The sequence below is a fragment of the Lissotriton vulgaris genome, chromosome 1_1 (assembly GCF_964263255.1).
Source record: "Lissotriton vulgaris chromosome 1_1, aLisVul1.2, whole genome shotgun sequence".
Taxonomy (NCBI): Eukaryota; Metazoa; Chordata; class Amphibia; order Caudata; family Salamandridae; genus Lissotriton; species Lissotriton vulgaris.
Window position 1 is genome coordinate 360,173,427 of NC_141685.1, and position 20,056 is coordinate 360,193,482.

A 20,056-nucleotide genomic window follows, 5' to 3' on the forward strand; every position below is an offset into this window, starting at 1 on the left:
CCCTAGTAGTGGCCCCGACATAGTCCTGGCACTTCCCCCGGGTACTTTATGTGCTCACAGAATAGACCAGAAGGCAGAGGAGGTGGACTAGCCATAATCCTTAAGGACGGCCTCTCCTGTAGAACCTCGGACGGCAACATCAAGGGGCACGAAAGTTGTCATTTCACTATTCAAATCTCCCCAGTCACTTCTCTATCAGGATTGCTGGTATATCGTCCACCGGGCAGCCTAGGAGACTTTCCAAATAAAATAATTGATCAGATCTCTATTAAGTGTACGTCCTCCACCAATTACATACTATTGGGAGACCTTAACATACACTTCCTGGACCCAGGCAATAAGCAGGCCAGTGAATTACTTCAGGACCTCACTTCTATTGGCCTTGACTTAAAGAATCCACAGATCACCCATGAAAAAGGGCAATTGCTTGACCCCTTCTTTTCAAACTTTTCTAGCTTGACAACTCTTGATCACATCGCCCTCCCCTGGACGGACCACTTTTTAGTTCCCCTCGTTTGGGACTTCGACACTCCGTCCCCTCAACCCCCCAAAGTTAAAACTCACACCAGGCGATGGCAGAAACTAGAACCTGACACATGGGCAGCCAAACTAAGGGAACACGTCCCCCTCCCATCCTTAGACCCCATAACTGGGGACATAGAGTTTAACACCTGGATCACCCAATCTTTAGATTCCGTCCTGCCTAAAACCCACTCGCTAAAACATACCAAGAGAGTTAACCCCTCACCCTGGTACACCCCTGAACTCAACACTTTGCGCAAAATGTGTAAAAGGAATGAACGTCTGTGGAGGAAAAGTAAAACAGAGGAAAATAAAGAAACATTTCGCACCTCCATAAAATCTTATAAAAAGGAGCTACGCAACACCAAAATTCGCTTCTACGAGAGCAGAATTAAAAATGCTGCCTGCTCGGCCCACGAAACCTATTCTGTTCTCAAAGAACTCCTCCATGCCCCTGACCCCCCACTCAAAGCCCTCGATCCCAAGGAGGCAGAAAGTAAATGCAGTAACTTAGCCACATTCTTTGACGAGAAGATCCAAAAAATCCTTCTGGACATACCCCCTCTTGAACCGGCCCACAAGGATCGGAATCTCACCATCACTATCACCAATCCCTTCCCTCCGGCCAATAACCCTCAACCCTCTCTAAACGCCTTCGGCCCAGTGACAATGGAGGAGGTAGAGGCAATGATGGCCTCAATCAAAAGTGGCTCTCCCCTCGACCCTGCACCCCTCCGCTTCCTGAAAAAAGTGTCCAGGACCATCATCCCCCCCCTCACGGCTCTAATTAACTCCTCATTTTCGGAAGGTATAGTCCCCCCCGGCTGGAAAGCGGCAGCTGTTAAAGGCCTCCTAAAAAAACCCTCCTTAGACCCGAAGGACCTTTCCAACTACAGGCCCATCTCCCTTCTCCCAGGAAACAGCAAGATCACAGAGAAGTTGGTGAACAAACAACTGTCACTCTTCCTAGAAAACAACAACCTATTGGGGGTCTCCCAGACAGGGTTCCGTCCAGGTCAGGGCACTGACATCGCCCTCCTGGCGGCAGTAGAGAAGGCCAGAAGCATTCTGGACACGGGAGGATCAGTGGCAGTGATCCTCCTGGACCTCAGTGCGGCCTTCGACACTGTAGACCATCCCACCCTAGTCCAACGACTGGGAGAAATTGGAATAAAGGGTATGGCCCTGAAATGGCTAAAATCCTTCTTAGCAGGACGATCCTTCCAGGTTTGGGAGAACGACAGCCACTCACCTATCATCCCCCTCCGATGTGGAGTACCGCAGGGCTCATCCTTGAGCCCTACGTTATTCAACGTATACATGGCTCCATTGGAGAAGAGGATCACCCCGTTCGGCGTGTCCTTAATTAACTACGCCGACGACACCCAGTTGGTTGTCACCCTCACCCATCCCCATCATGCCCCTTCTGACCTTCACAGCTGTCTCTCGGAAGTCCATCGATGGATGAATCTTTCATCGTTAAAACTGAACGGATCAAAGACCGAGATACTACTGTTAGGTCACACGGGCCCCGCCCTTCCACCTCATCTCTGGCCCAGCTGCCTGGGCGACCCTCCCGCACCTAAGGACGAGGTTAAAAGCCTAGGTGTGTGGATTGATAAGGACACGACCTTCAAAACCCAGGCAAATAAAACAGCAGGGACATGCTTTGGTCTCCTCCGGGCCTGCAGGAAGATCTTCCCTCTGCTCCCAGCCACCGCAAGGAAGCTCCTTATACAGGGCCTAATCATAGCGAGATTAGACTACTGTAACGCCATCTACCTGGGAGCTCCTGAAGCCACCCTTAATGCGCTGCAGAAAGTCCAAAACGCTGCCGCCCGCCTTCTCACGGGCACACCTTCAAGATCTTCCGCCAAGCCAGCTCTCAGGTCTCTGCACTGGCTGCCAATCAGAGAAAGAGTCATCTTTAAGGCCCTCTGCCTGGCCCATAAGACCCTCAATAATAACGGCCCCCCCCTTCTCAAAGAAATCTTAATCCCCTACAAAGTGAAAAGAGACCTCCGGTCCAATGAAGAAAATCTTATTTCAGTTCCCAGAGTTAAAAAAGCCAAAACCGGTGGCCGCCGTTTTTCGGTCCATACGGCCAAACACTGGAACTGTTTACCACGAAGTCTGAGGACAGAATCAAACCATCTTCGGTTCAGGAAATCCTTAAAGACCCTCCTTTTCCCCCAAACATAACTTCAGTCAGATGGCCGGAAGCCTCAGGAGAAACAGCTCAGCGCTGGGATGCTCATCGAGTTACTACGCGCTTTATAAAACCATTAAATAAATAAATAAATAAATAGTCGGCAACTAGCATCCTTATAGAAGGCTACTTGGAATTCATGACCCCTGCCACAATACAGGGTAAGTAAAGCAGACTGCGAGGTGGCCTCTCGATCTAAGATAGTAGCAAACTGTTTCTGGATAGCCAGCATCGGGGCTAGAAGCCCCAACTCAGACATACAGTCACTCCTGCTTAATGTTTACATCTCTCCTAGTACCACCAAGAAAAAGTTCAAGCTGGATCATCTGATAGAAATCGTATGCTACCTATTAAGTGAATATGGTAGCATACCTTGCTTAATTTACGGCGACTTCAATATAAACCTCTTCCAAAACCCATCAAAGTACTTCGGGATACATCCCCAGTGGTTCCCCTACACCTTGCTGTACAATCAATACCCGCAGGTAACAGGCTTCCAAACTGGGTGAACGCACTGTTCTCCAATTCAGCAGTGTGGGCTATACCGTATTAAATGGCCGCTTCCCTACAGACACTCTTGGCCAAGAACTGATGGTCGCGCTCACTCATTGCTGGACTTCACTTTAAGCAGTAGCAAAATGCTCCCCCTGATTGAGAACTACTGTATCACAATGCAAGGGGAGAATGACCCTTGTCCCCAAAGAATAACTTCATCCTTCAACTTTGCCCTTCACATGGCAATCGCACACACGCTATGCAGCTGTTACACAGAGAACTTAGGGAGAATTAAATGGATGAACCATTCCGTCCCCTCAATAACAGAAAAATTTAGATCCCTTTTATGTTTATTGAGTGAAGAAGACACTTTCGTCATCGACAGATGGGAGGCCTTAGAAAACTGATTAATCAGTGTATTCCCGTCCACGCATCATAATCCGCAAACCATCATACAATCTCGCATTTTATTAGAGACCAAAAAGCAAAAATCTCAAAGAAACTCTGCCATACGCCATGCTATGAAAAGTCCGGGAAACGCAAATCTATTTAGCAACTATAAGCAAGCTCAAAAAGCTTTTAGGTCATCCTTTCACAGGGACAAACTAAAAGTGGCCGACCAGTTCTGGCTGTGGCTAGTTCACCCAAGTAAGAACTCCAAGTCAAAGTAATTTTGGTTGCTTGTGAATAGGTGGCCACTAGGTGGAAGTGGGCACGGTAGCGCAAACATAAGCGAAGAAGAATGGACCCTTTTTTAACAAATCACTTCTGCACACAAACAGGGATGATCATCCCAGCTCCCATCCATCAATCGAAACAGCACCACCACCACTTAAAGCCATATGCAAAGGCAAGTCTGAGCATAATAGTTCAGTCAATCACAACCAGAAAGCGACAGCTTACAGAAAGATCATGCTAGACGACTCCATGACTGAGATTTTGACAGCCCCAGAGCACTCAGAAATAAAATCATTTGCATAATTAGAAATGCCTGGTCAGAAGGAGCTCCTGGTCCTAACGGCCTTCCCCAGGCCCTGTTTAAATTGGATGTAAACCTGTGGTCAGAACACCTGGCTCCCCTGTTTTCATACCGCTGGCTAAACAATAATATCCCGGAGTTGTGGAAATGAGCCATTATCCATCCCATCTACAAAGGCGGCAGGAGAAACAACCCCAAAAACTACAGAATGATCATTCTTCTCGATCTCGGATCTAAATACTATGCCAGTATTTTATTGGATGAGCTGTCATCCTTTGCAGAAACCACAAGGCGCCTCCCCTTTAACCAGACTGGCTTTAAGGCCAAGTCAGGAACAACAAGCAACCTACTTGCATTATCCGTGTTGATGGAAAAGTAGCAGTGCTGCTTTGTCGACTTCAAAGCAGCCATTAATCGGGTGACACGGGGCTGCCTATGGCAAAAATTACAGTACTGGGGAATACTGCTGGCCCTCCTAAAAGCTATAATCCACTCAAACACCTGGATTTGAATCAAGCTGGGAGAGGGCTCCCACGTCTCAAGGAAAATACAGACCACAAGTTGAGTCAAACAAGGCTGTGTGTTGGCCCCTCTCCTTTTTCACCTCTTCATCTCGGTCCTATCTCACTTACTGGACAACGTTAACTCCCACCCCCCTCAAATAGATGGTATTCGCACCAACAATCTGCTGTACACTACTTAGTGCAGACCCAGGTTCGAGGACATTGATTGGGTTACCCCATTACTTCATAATGGTTACCTTGTGCTACTTATCCACACAAGGGTCGGATTACAGAGACTACTTGACCAGCTGCTCCCCTACACAATAAATAATGCCCTCAAATTAAATCTATCAAAAACAAAACAATCACTTTTGGGAAGTGGAAGCAGCAGAGCGGCAAGTGGTTTTTTAATGGTAAAAACAATGAAACGGTATCTTTCTACAAATACTTGGTGATTTTTCTGGATTCCAGAGGATCTATGTTAAACAGAAAGAAGCGGTAAGGGCTAAAGCCCTGTCACTCAAGGCTGCCTCAGCGAAGCTGGAGAAACAACTACTCGTCCCAAACCTAACACCACTGTTAACGGTATTGAAGGCAAAGATTACAAACTCCCTATCATACGGACACAAAATCATGTTGCGGACTAACAGCAACACATTGAATAAATTAACAACCAAAATCTTTAAACGAGTAAGGTGTTTGTCAAGATCTTCACCGCCAGATCTAGTCAGGCTTGAATTTGGCCTATTAGATCACCATGACGTTGAGTCAGGCGCGTTCATCAAGCTCTGTAATAGACTGCACAACTTTCAGGAAGGCAGCCTGGATGCAAAACACTGGAAAGAAATGTGGATCAGCCAAACCAGCCAAAAACATCACTGCCATCTGGAACACTCCCTGCAGTTACTCTGCTTCGATGAATTCTGACAAACAAATCCATCCCAGCAGGCATTCAAATCTATCATAAAGAGAACTGTTAAAAATGATGCTACAGCTACGGTCTTCTGACATCCTAGGCTCTAGACACTAATGGCTAAAAATCTATTTGGGACATTTTTACAATATTACCATGAATTTTTTTTAAAACCTTTTTTGTACCAATAATTTGTTTTTTAACCCTTTTGTATGCATGAAATACACTCTTTTTTAAATTGTTATGGTTTTAAGTAATCAAACAATAAAGAACACTCCAGGCAGTGCAACAGTAGGGAAACTGTTGGATTGCGGAGGGGTACAAATTTCTATTTTCACTTCAGTGAGTGCAACAGTAGGGAAAGTGTTGGATAGCAGAGGGGTAAAAATTACTATTCCCAGTCCATTGGGTGCAACTGCAGGGAAGTGTTGGATAGCGGATGGGTAAAAACTACTATTCGCGCTCCAGCGAGTGCAACAGGAGGGAAAGTGTTGCATAGCAGAGGGATAAAATGTACCACTCCCACTCCAGTCCGTGCAACAGTAGGGACATTTTTGGATAGCGGAGGGGTAAAAATTACTATTCCCACTCCAGTGAGTGCAACAGTAGGGAAACTGTTGGATCGTAGATTGGTAAAAATTACTATTCCCATTCCATGAGTGCAACAATAGGGAAAGTGTTGGATAGTGGAGGAGTAAAAATTACTTTTCCCACTTCAATCAGTGCAACAGTAGGAAAAGTGTTGTATAGTGGAGGGGTAAAAACTACTATTTCCACTCCAATGAGCGCAACAGTAAGAAAAGTGTTGGATAGCAGATTGGTAAAAATTACTATTCTCACTCCAGCGGGTGCAACTGGAGGGAAAGTGTTGCATAGAGGAGGGGTAAACTTTACAACTCCCACTACAGTCAGTGCAGCAGTAGGGAAAGTGTTGGATAGGTGAGGGTTAATAATCACTATTCCCACTCCAATGAGCGCAACAGTAGGGAAAGTGTTGGATAGCGGAGGGGTAAAAATTACTATTCCCAGTCCAATGAGTGCAACAAAAGGGAAAGTGTTAGATAGCGAATGGGTAAAAATTACTATTCCTACTACTGCGAGTGCAACAGGAAGGAACGTGTTGCAAAGCTGAGGGATAAAATGTACTACTCCCACTCCAGTCAGTGCAACAGTAGTGAAAGTGTTGGATAGTGGAGGGTTAATCATTTCTGTTCCCACTCCAATGAATGCAATAGTAGGGAAAGTGTTGGATGGTGAAGGGATAAAATTCACTATTCCCACTCCAGTCAGTGCAACAGTAGGGAAAGTTTTGGATAGTAGATTGGTAGAAATGACTATTAGGGAAAGTGTTGGAAAGTGGAGTGGTAAAAATTACTATCCCCACTCCAATGAATGCAAAAGCAGGGAAAGTGTTGGATAGCGGAGGGATACAATTTACTAATCACTCCAGTGAATGCAACAGTAGGGAAAAAACAAACAAAATGTCAACAACCCCCCAAAAATATTTAAATAACTACAAATAATATATTAAGTACAATAAAAAAATAATTTTCAAACAAATATTTTTATTTAGAAATGATTTATGAAAAAAAACATCCATTAATAAATACATTTAGTTTATTTACTTCCTACTCTATAGCACCACACAATTCACAACCCTAAATATACATTTTAAAAAATGTACTTCCATAATTAACATAATTCATTATCAAATAAAGAAATATTATAAATTAGATAACAAATCAAAACACAAAATAATTAATTAACTTCCCACCATTTACCCCTATAATCTCCACAACCCTCACTTAAAATTAAACTGTAAAAAAATTTGTTACACAATTATTGTTTTCAAATAAAAAACTAAGAGTATTTCACAACTACTTATAAAGTAAAAACATTTAATTTATCCTCCACCTTTACCCCTATAAAACCAAAATCCATGCACCAAAAAAATATACAACTGCCCTAATTCATTATCAATTAATAATAATTATCAACGAATTTATAATTAATTAAAAATAATTTACTTCCCACCCTTTACCCCTATAAACCCCACAACCCGCACCTAAAATTAATTACACAATCCCTATATTTTATTTTCAATTAATTTGAATTAGTATTAATCAACAACTAATTATGAATTCCTTAAAAATAAATAACTTCCCACCTTTTACCTTTAGAAACCCAAACCCATATCCCCAAAAAATATAGTTAAACAATTAACAAAATTAATTATCAATTATTGATTATTAATTATCAACTAAATATTACTTAATTAAAAATAACGTACTTCGCATGGTTTACCCCTATAAACCACACATGCAGCACCTAAAGAAAATTACACAATTACCATTATTATTACCAAATAATTAATTTATATTAATTTAAAAAACCAATTAATAGTTACTTAAAAATAAATTACTTCTCACCTTATACCCCTATAAAGCCTACAACCCACACATAAAATGCACCAAAAAAAGAAAACAAAATTAACACTATAACATCTCAATTAAATAAATATGAATAAATAAAAAATAATCCTTAATTTATTATAATTAAATTACTTCCCACCCTATTCCCCTATAAACCCACAACCAGCTACGGAACTAAAAAATGCGAACTTTAATTGAAATACAATTGATAACTACTAAAAATTTAATACATACATTAAAAAGCATAATCAATACTTATACAAAAAAATACAGCTTATACATTTAAAATATATATTAAAATACATAACATTAATAAAAAAATCGACATTTTGAACAACTATATTTTTGCAAATGATATTAATGACCTATATTTTTTAAAACAATATTTCTTACAGTGAATTCGATATTCTTCCCCACAATATTCTTGCTGTCGATATTTCTGTGTCACTAAAATGTTCAACTCGATACATATGTAGGTCGACATTTCCAACTAAGGGCCTGATTCTGATGTGGGTTGGAAAGCTTCCCGACCAAATCAGTTTGGAATTTTTTTCCAACCCACTCGGATCGGGAGAGTTCGACCGACGGAGTACGATGCATCCGAATGCTTCCAGATATGATTTGGTTGGACTCCCATTGACTTCAATGGGAGCATATGTTCCTAACCGCATCATAATTGGGCCTTGGGTCGGGAAGACACTTTCCCGATGCGATTTGGAAGGAGAAAATGCCATTAGGAGGTCTTTCGAACCGCATCAGAATCAGGCCATAGGTGGGAATGCTTTCCTAACCGCATCAGAATCAGGCCCCTAAATATTTTGTCTAAAATCCAGTACTGGTATGGATCTATGAATGGGTATGTGAGTGGTTGTATGAGAGTGGGAGTGGGCATACAAGAGGTTTTATGTGGGTGTGAGCATGTGTGTGAGTGGTTCTGTGCGTGATGTCATGAGTGATGTAATTGAGATGTTATCAGTGATGTTATTGACCATGTCATGTATGATGTAATATGTGAGGTCATAAATAGTGAATTGCAGGAGCGTAAGTTATAGTTAGCTCAAGTAACTATAACTGCTGAATTTCAATTTCACTGGTTCTGTATGAGTGAAATCTGAGCCTAAACAAAACATCCCTATAACCTTTGTTTTTTTTCAGTGAATTTCTAAGGTTTTTAAATTCTATTTCCTAACTATAATTTTCCTGTATTGGTTTTTTTTGTGAAATTTTGAGGTTTTTCTAATTCTATTTCGTAACTATAACGTCCTTCTACCCTTTCGTTTTTAAGTGAATTTCCATGTTTTTTTCACTTGTAGTCAAGTTTGCAGAGTGGTGGAGGAAGGAAGGAAGGTTGTGGAAATACATTTATTAGCGGTGTATGACAGCCCAAACGCCCCCTGAAGTTTTGCCCAAGATCATAACACACGGAAGATGTGTATCTCTAGTGTTACATGGGATGTTAAGTCCTTAAATGTACATGTGTCAGTAATTCTAGTGAGAAATGTTCATGGATGGTAGACATTCTGCCTGTATGTGCAGTGTCGACCTTTGATTATTGCATGGGTGATAGAGAAGGACCATATATGGAGGAGGACTGCTATAGCTCTGCGCAAGCATCAGATATGTGGAATTGCACATCAGTATACATCTGAGCGATTGTGGTGGCTGATGTCAATACATACTTAGCACTGCTGTGAATGTTGTGGTGCTTCTGAGGATACCTATGTTTTGCTCTCTAAGTGTCGGTGTGAGTATGTCACATTGAGCTGATGGCCATGCTCTCAGGTACATGTATTCATTACTTGTTAGTTATGACTGTATATATCTAACATTGTTGCCAGTTTCATCTGGCATTCACTTAGTCAATGGCAGACAGAGATGTGTGAATGGCTGTTCAGCGGGTGAACTGAAAATGCCATACTCTGTATTCAAAAAGGAAGCATTATAAACTGGTGACAGGACAAGCATTTTTTAACGCCATTTTTGTATTTTTTATATTGCCACATCTGGAGCCAGATTTGTCAAAGTGTTACATTGACAAGGGCAACAAAACAATAAAGTCAGATTTACCAATCCAGGCAAGGCCACCTTATGCGGCCCTGCGTGCTTGGTGAATCTGGAGTGGCGCAAGTCACTGCCTTGGATTACTCTGCCCCAGGGAGGTGTCCAATGGGTGAAGCGAAGGTGTTCCCACACAACCATCCATGGATTTTAGCTCGTTACCAGATTTACCACGAGTGATAGACCTGGGAATGCATGAAAATGCTACACCTTCCCAGGAGAGACGTAACAAGTATAAATAAATGTATTTCTCTTAATTTTTTCATCTTTCTACATGTGCTACATTCTGCAGCATAAGAAGAAAAAGTCTCAAAGGATTTTTTTTTGTGAAGGAAAGTGTTGCCTACTGTACAAACAAAATCCTGCCTGCCATGATGCAAGGGTGCCTGCATTGGATGTAGGCAGCAAAAAGTGTGCCAGCACAAGTAGAGTAGAGGAATGAGCCATATAATGATAAATATGGCACTTTCTGCCCTCACCCTTTCAAGCGGCACAGTAAGGTGTCTTGTTGCATTGTGTGAAATATTGATAAATCTGCCCTTGATGCATAGCTGCAGTGAGGGAAAAAATTGTCCTCATCATACCGAGATCCCTGAAGACAAAGGTAATCCATAGGAACCCTTGAACACAGCAGATCTATTGGGCTTCTCCCAATCCCTGTGGCATGTGCACAATGATCAGGGAAATTCCTAGGGCTTAAGCCATAGCTGGGTAACAGGGGAAATGCACACCAAGGAAGGCTCATCCCTTGGCCCTTGGAAATATAAGTGTCCCTAGAGCATAGAGAATACCTCTGGTGTCCAGACACTTCCTTTCTTGCTCAAGAGCCCCAGAGAGAATCCCTGGTATTTGCAGGATCTAGGCAATTTGTCTGGTCCATCCGTGGTCAGCCTTCACCCCTTAGTTGCACCCGGTGCTCCTTGTTACCTTCCCATCAAAATTAGAAAACGCCATGTCTGCTGCCGTGCTGTAAGATGATAGTAAACTCTGGAGCAGGTTTCTGACAGAAAATGTTCAAACCAGGCTAAGCTGAGTTGGAAATTTAGGCCCCTGAACGCTCTCCGGAGTGATTTAAAGTCCCCATATTATACATAAAGGACAGATCCATGAGCGAAGAGATCTCAACAACATCTTCTACTGCTAGACAGCCACCCAATGGTGATACCAGCCCTGTTACTGTCCCATACGCATACATGCATGTCTCTCTTGCATGTGGGAAATGCGTTTTGTGGTGCAGTGAACAAGGCTTCATCCTTGTCCAGGAGCTCCACTTTATTAATACCCGCAATAAAATACACAAAAGAATCAACTATTTCCAGTTAGCCTTTGAGGCGCTGTGCTCAAAAGGCGCAATTTATTTTTTACCACCATAAGGCAAGAGAAGGGAGAGGCTTGGCGCAGTGGCTAGAATGGCTGACTCCAGAGCACGAGGCTCATGGCTCGATCACCGGCGGAAGCTCAGTTTAGCATCATGTGATTCTATAGCAGGACCGGAGGCTTCTGATTATGCTTTCTCATTTCTTTACTGCAAAAACACAGCAGCCAATGAAAGTAAAAGTATAGTATTGAAACACTACAAAACCCATGAGGCTTTGAACCACGCCTCCATCATTATAACCAATCACAGTTCACATAAGCAGACAAAGTAGAGAGACACTAATGTGGCCTCCTCTTTCTTTGCTGCTCCGCAGCCCAGATAAGTGCCTCTCTACTTGTCATCCTTTATTGTGAGATTAACTTTCATATTGAATACTATTAATATATATTATTATGGTAATTGCAGTATTTGTGCTTTATAACGTGTTACATTGATTGTGTTCTTATAATTTTGCAGAGTTTCATACCGCTTGTAGTCGTGAGCGCTGTTCGCACTGAGCTAATTGTTTTTTAGATTGGAGCGCGGTTCCCCTGCCACGCTCTGTTTCATTATTTAAGCTTTTAGCTTTAGCGCGTGTTACGGTTCAGGTCCCTCTGTCCGTAGAGCTGCCGGCAGCCGCGGCTGCATTTCAGCGCGTTCTGCACTAGTGAGGGACTTGGCCCCCCCTCTGGGAGCGAGACGTGTGCTGAGGCCTTCGCGGGCACCAGCGTGCGTCTCGGGGACTCGCACGCGTTTATTACGCGCGCAGCCCCGATTACAGTGCCATTCAGACGCTCTTTCCCCTGGCTGAAGTGGGGACTCTACGCAGTTGGCCAGGAGTCGGTGAGGGAGTTTTTGGACATCAAAAGGCAGCGTTTTTCCCCATACTTGCCAATGGGGGCAACATATATTAACCCTTGCACTCCCTGAGCTTAGGGAGCTTGCACAATTTTTGGAAGGCCTTCTAGTGGTTACACAAGGGCCTACTACCTCCATTAGTCCTAGATTGGACTTTATAAGCTGTGAAGTGACTGTTTAATTAGTATTGACTGACTCATGCGCCTGGCACATTCTCCCAACCGACGCCCTTGCGGGCTGGAACATAGAGCTTCCCCCCTGGGGATTTGATTGGAATTGTACAATTCTGATGTGACGATGGCAGAGTTTGACTACTGCGAAGAGGAGGTAACTGCGTGTACTGAACAGGGCGATGAGGCGTATTACTATGAAGAGTCCATGGAGGACCTTATTGAGAAAAAACTTGATGCTAAGCTAGAAAAAGGCCCTTTCCTCGGCCCTGCTGCCCCTGGCCAAAAAGCTAGAATTACTAGTCCCTGATAAGCCTAAGTCCCTTCCTAGTTCCAACCAGGATAAGGCCCTCCCCCCCCTCCCCTCCGAGGAAGGCTCTTGTGGATCCCTCCTGGCCCCATGTCCATTGCTATGCTAAATTGTATAAATCTAAGGAGGCCTTCGCAGGTGCAGAACCTGACCCGACCAGACCCCTGTCCTCTCCCGTTACGGTGCTAGATACCACTACTGACACGGATAACGATACTGATTCCTCACAGGCCTCAAAGCACCGAAAGCACACCAAGAAGCGCAAGCATGCCTCATCCCCTGTCACTCCTTCTCCCTTCTACTTTGACCCTACGGACATTGTCCACCACAGGTCCTCTGATTGGGTTCCCCCCCTGGCTGTGGCAGAGTATTTCGAAACTCATCTGCACAAAGCCTTTGACAAGGAGGTTAGGGCTCGCCTGAAGTCAGAGTGCCCACGCCCAGACCTTGCCCACAAAGTGGCCATGACCCCGGACATTGACACCTCCATGACTACCTTCCTGAAGAAATATAAGAAGGACCCCAAGAAGGGGATTGATCGTGCGCTTAGGGCGTGCCAGGAGTAGGCATGGGCGGAAAATCCGTTCCGCTCGCGGATTTTGCGGATTTTCGGGAAATCCGCAATCCGCGAGATTTGCGAATTTCCTGAAAAATCCGCAAATCCGCGAGCAGCGGATTTTGCTCGCACTGCTCGCACTGTTCGCGTGAGTTCGCGCCCCGCGAATAAGTGCGAAATTGCAGAAATATGATCTAAGCAAAACTGAAAGTAACTACTTACCAGGTTCAAAAGTTCAGGCACATCATTAGTAGCCATTTCCTGTAGTGCTTCCTGAGGGGCCCCTCCAGAGTTCAGTTGCCAGTTGCAACTATTATGTGACCCTGCTCTGAACCTCAGAATAGTTACACATATGCCACAAAGGTCCTGAATTACAGCTAAGGGAGACAAGCAGGAGCCAGGCTGGAAGTTAAAATCCATTAATCAGCCCCTAATTCATTATTGTCAGTTGGGGCAGGGCAGGTGTTGTAACTAATTTTGCAACAATGAAAGCACTTAGCAAGTGCAAAAGATCACTAATCAGGGCGCACTAAGGAAGCAGGTGCCAGCTAAAAAAATATTCTGTGACACATTAATCAGCCCCAAATTAATTCAGGTCACTTGAGGCAGGGAAGGTGTGCTTTGCTTTGCCGAAAATAATGTACACTGGACAACCAGAGGGTGTGGTGATGAAACAGAGGGTGGCATGGGTGGGCCAGAGGGTGGCATGAGTAGTCAGAGAGTGGCAGTGGTGACAGAGAGTGGCAGTGATGAAGAAGAGTGTCCCAAACAGGTTGGACACGTAGAAACAACAAGTTCGCAAAACTTGCGACCCGACAGGTAAGTTCGCAAATTGCGAAATTGTAAAAACCCTCGCGAACTGGCAGAAACACGGGCGAACACAAAAAAAAAAAAAAATCCGCAAATTCGCGGGAATTCGCGGATTTTGCGGATTGCGAGTTTGCAAATCCGCAAATTCGCGGATTGCCAATCCGCAAAATCCGCTCATGCCTAGCCAGGAGAAGGTCCTTGACCTTTCAGGTCCATTGACAAAAATACTGGAATTAGCCCTCCAAGCTCAGGAAACAGGCAACGCCATCCATCCCGAGGTTCTGGCTGGCTGGGCACAACGTGCTTAGGAACGCTAACTGCGCCCTTGCTTCTGAGAGAAGGAAGTCTGTTCTAATCCGGATTGATCCACAGTTGGTGGAATTGGCCTCTTCAGAGCCAGGTCCTCTGGCCGAAGGACAATTGTTTGGTGACAAATTTGTTAAGGACATTGCGAAGTTTGTTATCACTTTTGCGTCCCTTGATAAGTCGCAGGCATAGCTGGAAGGGCTGGTCATGGCAGGGGACGTTCGACCGGCCGCTTCTCTAATAACAGTCCCCAGAGAGGATACGCCCCTCGGCATGGCAGAGAGGGATACCCCCAGGAACCCGACCAGGCGGAGTTCTACCCGTCCAGATCGACGCGGATTCAGAGGCCGCTTTAATTGGAGTGTCAACCGGGGCTACAAGAACTTTGATAATCAGTCCTCTGGTAAGTCTGGTGAGTCCTGTTATACCCCTGGGGGGCAGGTTGAGACATTTTGTGAGGAATTGGGAGTAAGCATGAGCGAATTTTGCGGATCTCGCGTTCGCGAATTTTGCAGATTTGCGGATTCGCAATCCGCAAAATCCGCGAATTCCCGAATTTTTTTTTGTGTTCGCCCGTGTTTCTGCCAGTTCGCGAGGGTTTTGTACACTTTTGCAAATTGCGAACTTACCTGTCGGGTCGCAAGTTTCGCGAACTTGTTGTTTCTACGTGTCCAGCCTGTTTGGGACACTCTTCTTCATCACTGCCACTCTCTGTCACCACTGCCACTCTCTGACTACTCATGCCACCCTCTGGCCCACCCTATGCCACCCTCTGTTTCATCACCACACCCTCTGGTTGTCCAGTGTACATTATTTTCGGCAAAGCAAAGCACACCTTCCCTGCCTCAAGTGACCTGAATTAATTTGGGGCTGATTAATGTGTCACAGAATATTTTTTTAGCTGGCACCTGCTTCCTTAGTGCGCCCTGATTAGTGATCTTTTGCACTTGCTAAGTGCTTTCATTGTTGCAAAATTAGTTACAACACCTGCCCTGCCCCAACTGACAATAATGAATTAGGGGCTGATTAATGGATTTTAACTTCCAGCCTGGCTCCTGCTTGTCTCCCTTAGCTGTAATTCAGGACCTTTGTGGCATATGTGTAACTATTCTGAGGTTCAGAGCAGGGTCACATAATAGTTTCAACTGGCAACTGAACTCTGGAGGGGCCCCTCAGGAAGCACTACAGGAAATGGCTACTAATGATGAGCCTGAACTTTTGAACCTGGTAAGTAGTTACTTTCAGTTTTGCTAAAATCGTATTTCTGCAATTTTGCACTTATTCGCGGGGCGCGAACTCACGCGAACTCACGCGAACAGTGCGAGCAGTGCGAGCAAAATCCGCTGCTCGCGGATTTGCGGATTTTGCGGGAGATTCGCAAATCTCGCGGATTGCGGATTTCCCGAAAATCCGCAAAATCCGCGAGCGGAACGGATTTTCCGCCCATGCCTAATTGGGAGGCCCTCACGTCAGACGTGTGGATCCTTCAAACGGTGCAGGGGTACAACATAGAGATGACCGAGTGTCCTCGTCAAGCCTTCCCTCCTCAGCCTCTCCTTTTTTCCCATCTAGAGCAGAGTTTTATAGACTCAGAGCTAGAAGAGTTGTTGGCCAAGCAAGCCATTGCTGTAGGACCCTTCATTCCAAGAGGTTTTTGCAGCAACTTCTTTTTGGTCCAGAAAAAGGGTGGCGGACAGCGCCTAGTACTAAATTGAGAGATTACAATCCCTTTGTAGTGTATCGCCACTTCAAGATGGAGGGTATTCATCTCTTGGGTAGAGGAGTGTGAGCGCCATCTTGGAGCGTCCAGGTGATCTGGGACGCGGAGAGCACGCTATTTAGGGCGAGCATCACGAGGGGATTACCTGGTAAGGTATCCTGAGGCTGAGATTTACTTCGGCGCCTCGCTGCTGGTCGTGCTGGTCGCGTTTTTCCTGTGCATTGCACTACCTCATTTTAAAAGACCCGTTTTGGATTTTCTTTTCATTTAATTTTTGTTATTCCTTGTTTTTAGCTCTCCTCCTGCCCCCTACCTTGGACCATAATTTCAGGAAAAACCACCGCTGTTCGGCGGGCCCGGTTCTGGGGAGATTGTGGTTGCCGGCGGACATCTTGCCTTGGGTAAAGGAGTGGGAGCGCCATCTTGGAGCGTCCAGGTGATCTGGGACGCGGAGAGCACGCTATTTAGGGCGAGCATCACGAGGGGATTACCTGGTAAGGTATCCTGAGGCTGAGATTTACTTTGGCGCCTCTCTGCTGGTCGCGCTGGTCGCGTTTTCTTGTGCATTGCACTACCTCATTTTAAAAGACCTGTTTTGGATTTTCTTTTCATTTAATTTTCGTTATTCCTTGTTTTTAGCTCTCCTCCTGCCCCCTACCTTGCACCATAATTTCAGGGAAAACCACTGCTGTTCGGCGGGCCCGGTTCTGGGGAGGTTGTGGTTGCCGGCGGACATCTTGCCTTGGGTAGAGGAGTGGGAGCGCCATCTTGGAGCGTCCAGGTGATCTGGGACGCGGAGAGCACGCTATTTAAAGCTCGCCTGTGTCGCGCAGCGGTAACGCGCAGCGGTGGCGCCTTCACTGCGCCTCAGTCGTGCCAGAGTCCTGCCCGTCTGCGCTCGTCCGCGCCTCGGCAGCGCTGAGGTAGGACTCTGGCTTTATTTTCTTTTGGTCTGTTTCCATCCTTGTTTTGATCTTGGACCCAGGATGATTGTTTATAGCTCAGCTGAGCTGCTTACTCTGAGCCACCATTCTCCGTTGTGTCAGTGTGTATTTCCGGGAGGACGTCTTCTGAGGAAAGGTTGTCCGACCTGTGGCTGGCGGCCTGTTGTGTCCTTGGAAACGGTGTTGCCACCTCCTTCTCAGTACTGTCAATGCGCTCTCTTGAACACCAGATCGCTTGGCAGACATTCCACGGACATCTGGAATCTACTCTCTGACTCTCAATTTTCCTGTCTGTTTTTAACAGAGACATGGCTCGGGGAGGGCTCAGGCCCTGATCTGGCCAGTGCATTACCCCCGAACTACACCATCTTAAGAAATGACAGAGTTGGGGGAGGGGAGGGGGAGTGGCTCTCATTGTGGAAAAGGATATAATGTGTTCTTCGTTTCCGGTTGAAAACTTATTTGGCTGTGAAGCCTTGGGCTTTACTCTCGGTCTTTCGTCTCATCAGACGTGCACGAGCCTCCTTGTTTATAGACCACCGGGGCCCTTTGGCACGTTTTTTGATGATTTACAGGCAGCACTTTCTGTTCCTTGTATGCGATCAGCGCATTGTCTTCTGTTGGGAGATTTAAATCTGCATATGGATCTGACAGCGGATCCTAATGCATCTAAACTGCAGGAGGTTGCGGCGCTGCTTGGCCTTGTTCCCTATATTGACAGCCCCACCCATAATAAAGGCCATACCTTAGATCAAATTTTTTCCACCAGGCAGATAGCTGTGTCTCCCCCACTTCCAGTGCTATGGTCGGACCATTTTTTAATAAATTTTGGCATTCCTTATAACACCACGATCGGTCAGAGAGTGCAGAAGGGCGAGATCCGTCAATCAAGAGCTTTCCATCGAGTCTCAGTGGAAATGTTGACTGATGCCCTTCGTCTTCATCCCTGCGAGCTTACTGACGATCTGGAATCTAACTTGGAGGTGGTTCATAAGTGGCTGACTGCCAGATTTGACGAGTTAGCTCCAGCGAAGTCAGCCAAATCAGCCCATAGCCATGTCTCCGCACCTTGGTTCACCCCTTCACTCAGAAAAATGCACCAAGAGTGCAAAAAAGCTGAAAGAGTATGGCGGCGAAAATACGAGCCGGAGGATAAATTAAAATATTGTGATACTATTAAGATCTATCATAAACACATTTCCGAGGGCAAAAAAGAATATCTGGAACGCAGAATAGACGAAGCGGATAATATGAGCAAGGAACTTTTCAGAATAGTTAAGAGTTCGCCTCTCCTGCTGCCTGCTCACCTTCTCACTCTCACACCGAAGAGTGGATTAGGCAACTTGCAGTCTTCTTTGCACATAAAATTACGGTGATTCAGGAGTCTTTTCCTGTCTCAGACACCATAGTGTCAGCACAGTGATCAATCTCTCCTCCCTCTTTGAGCGAAGACAACGGGCCCATACTCTCGGTCTTCCCTTCAATGTCCTGGGCCACCTCCCATGATCTCTTGTCCCGGCTTCAGTCAGGCTCTCCTTTGGATCCTTGCCCGGCGAAATGTTTGGGTAGAGTGGTTTCAGCTGTTAATAGCTTGCTGAACCCTCTGCTGAATCTCTCCCTGACCACGGGAGTGGTTCCTCCGGCATGGAAACATGCGCTGATTCTGCCACTAATCAAAAAGCCTACGTTAGATCCCCTGGTGCATGCTAATTATAGGCCGATCTCCCTGCTCCCTGCTCTAGCGAAGGTTGTTGAAAAACATGTGCAGCTCTCGATCACCAACTTCATCGAGAGCAACAACATCCTCCATGATACACAATCTGGTTTCCGTGCTAATTATAGCACTGAGACAGCACTTCTGGAGGTCACCGAAGCTATCAGGGAAACTCTCGATCTAGGAGGAAAGGCTATTTTAGTCATGCTGGATCTGTCGGCGGCCTTCGACACCGTCCCACATGACGGTCTCCTTTTAAGACTCCGGGAGATCGGGTTTCGTGGGACGGTGTTGGATTGGTTTAAATCCTTTCTTTCGGACCGTCGACAGGTGATCTGGGCACCACTGTTCTCCGCTGAAATGCCGCCGCTAGAGGTGGGGGTTCCTCAAGGGTCCATTCTGAGCCCCACCCTTTTCAATATCTATATGGCCCCTCTGGCGGCGGTAGCGGAGGCTTTTGGTGCCCAGATCATATCCTACGCTGATGACACCCAGCTCCTGTTCACTTGCACGAAGGGTGAGGCTTTTGATGGCGCCAGAATCAAAGACTGCCTCAGTTCGGTCTTTGCTTGGTTTCAACGGCACAGCCTAAAATGCAACTCAGACAAGTCTGAGTTGCTTTTTTTTGGGTGTGCTCCTGATCCGTGCTGGAAATCGTGGTGGCCCCAGGACATGTTTACTCCTGAGAAAGTGTTGACGCAAGCCAAGAATCTTGGTGTGATACGCGATGACGACCTCTCTTTTAGATCCCACATTATTGGGTTATCGGGGAAATGCTTTGGCATCTTGAAGATGCTTAGAAAATTTCTCCCGCTGCTATCCCTACAATACAAAAAAATTATTGTTCAGGCGTTGATCGGATCGCGACTCGACTACGCCAATGCCTTGTATCTGGGATTGCCGAAATACTTGCTTGCCAGACTACAAATAGTGCAGAACTCGGCGGCAAGAGCTATTTTCGGCCTTCCACGTAGAGCTAGAGCCTCTGATTTGCTCAAAAAGTTGCACTGGCTGCCCATCTCGAAAAGAATCGTCTTTAAGATTCTTACTCTGGCGTTCAAGGCCCTTCATTCTGTGGGCCCAAATTATATCAGGAAACGCATGGCTTTCTATGCGCCCAGGAGGATGCTGCGGTCGGCCACATCGGCCACGATCGCTGTCCCGTCTATTAGACGTGCCCGGATGGGGGGGCGGTCCTTC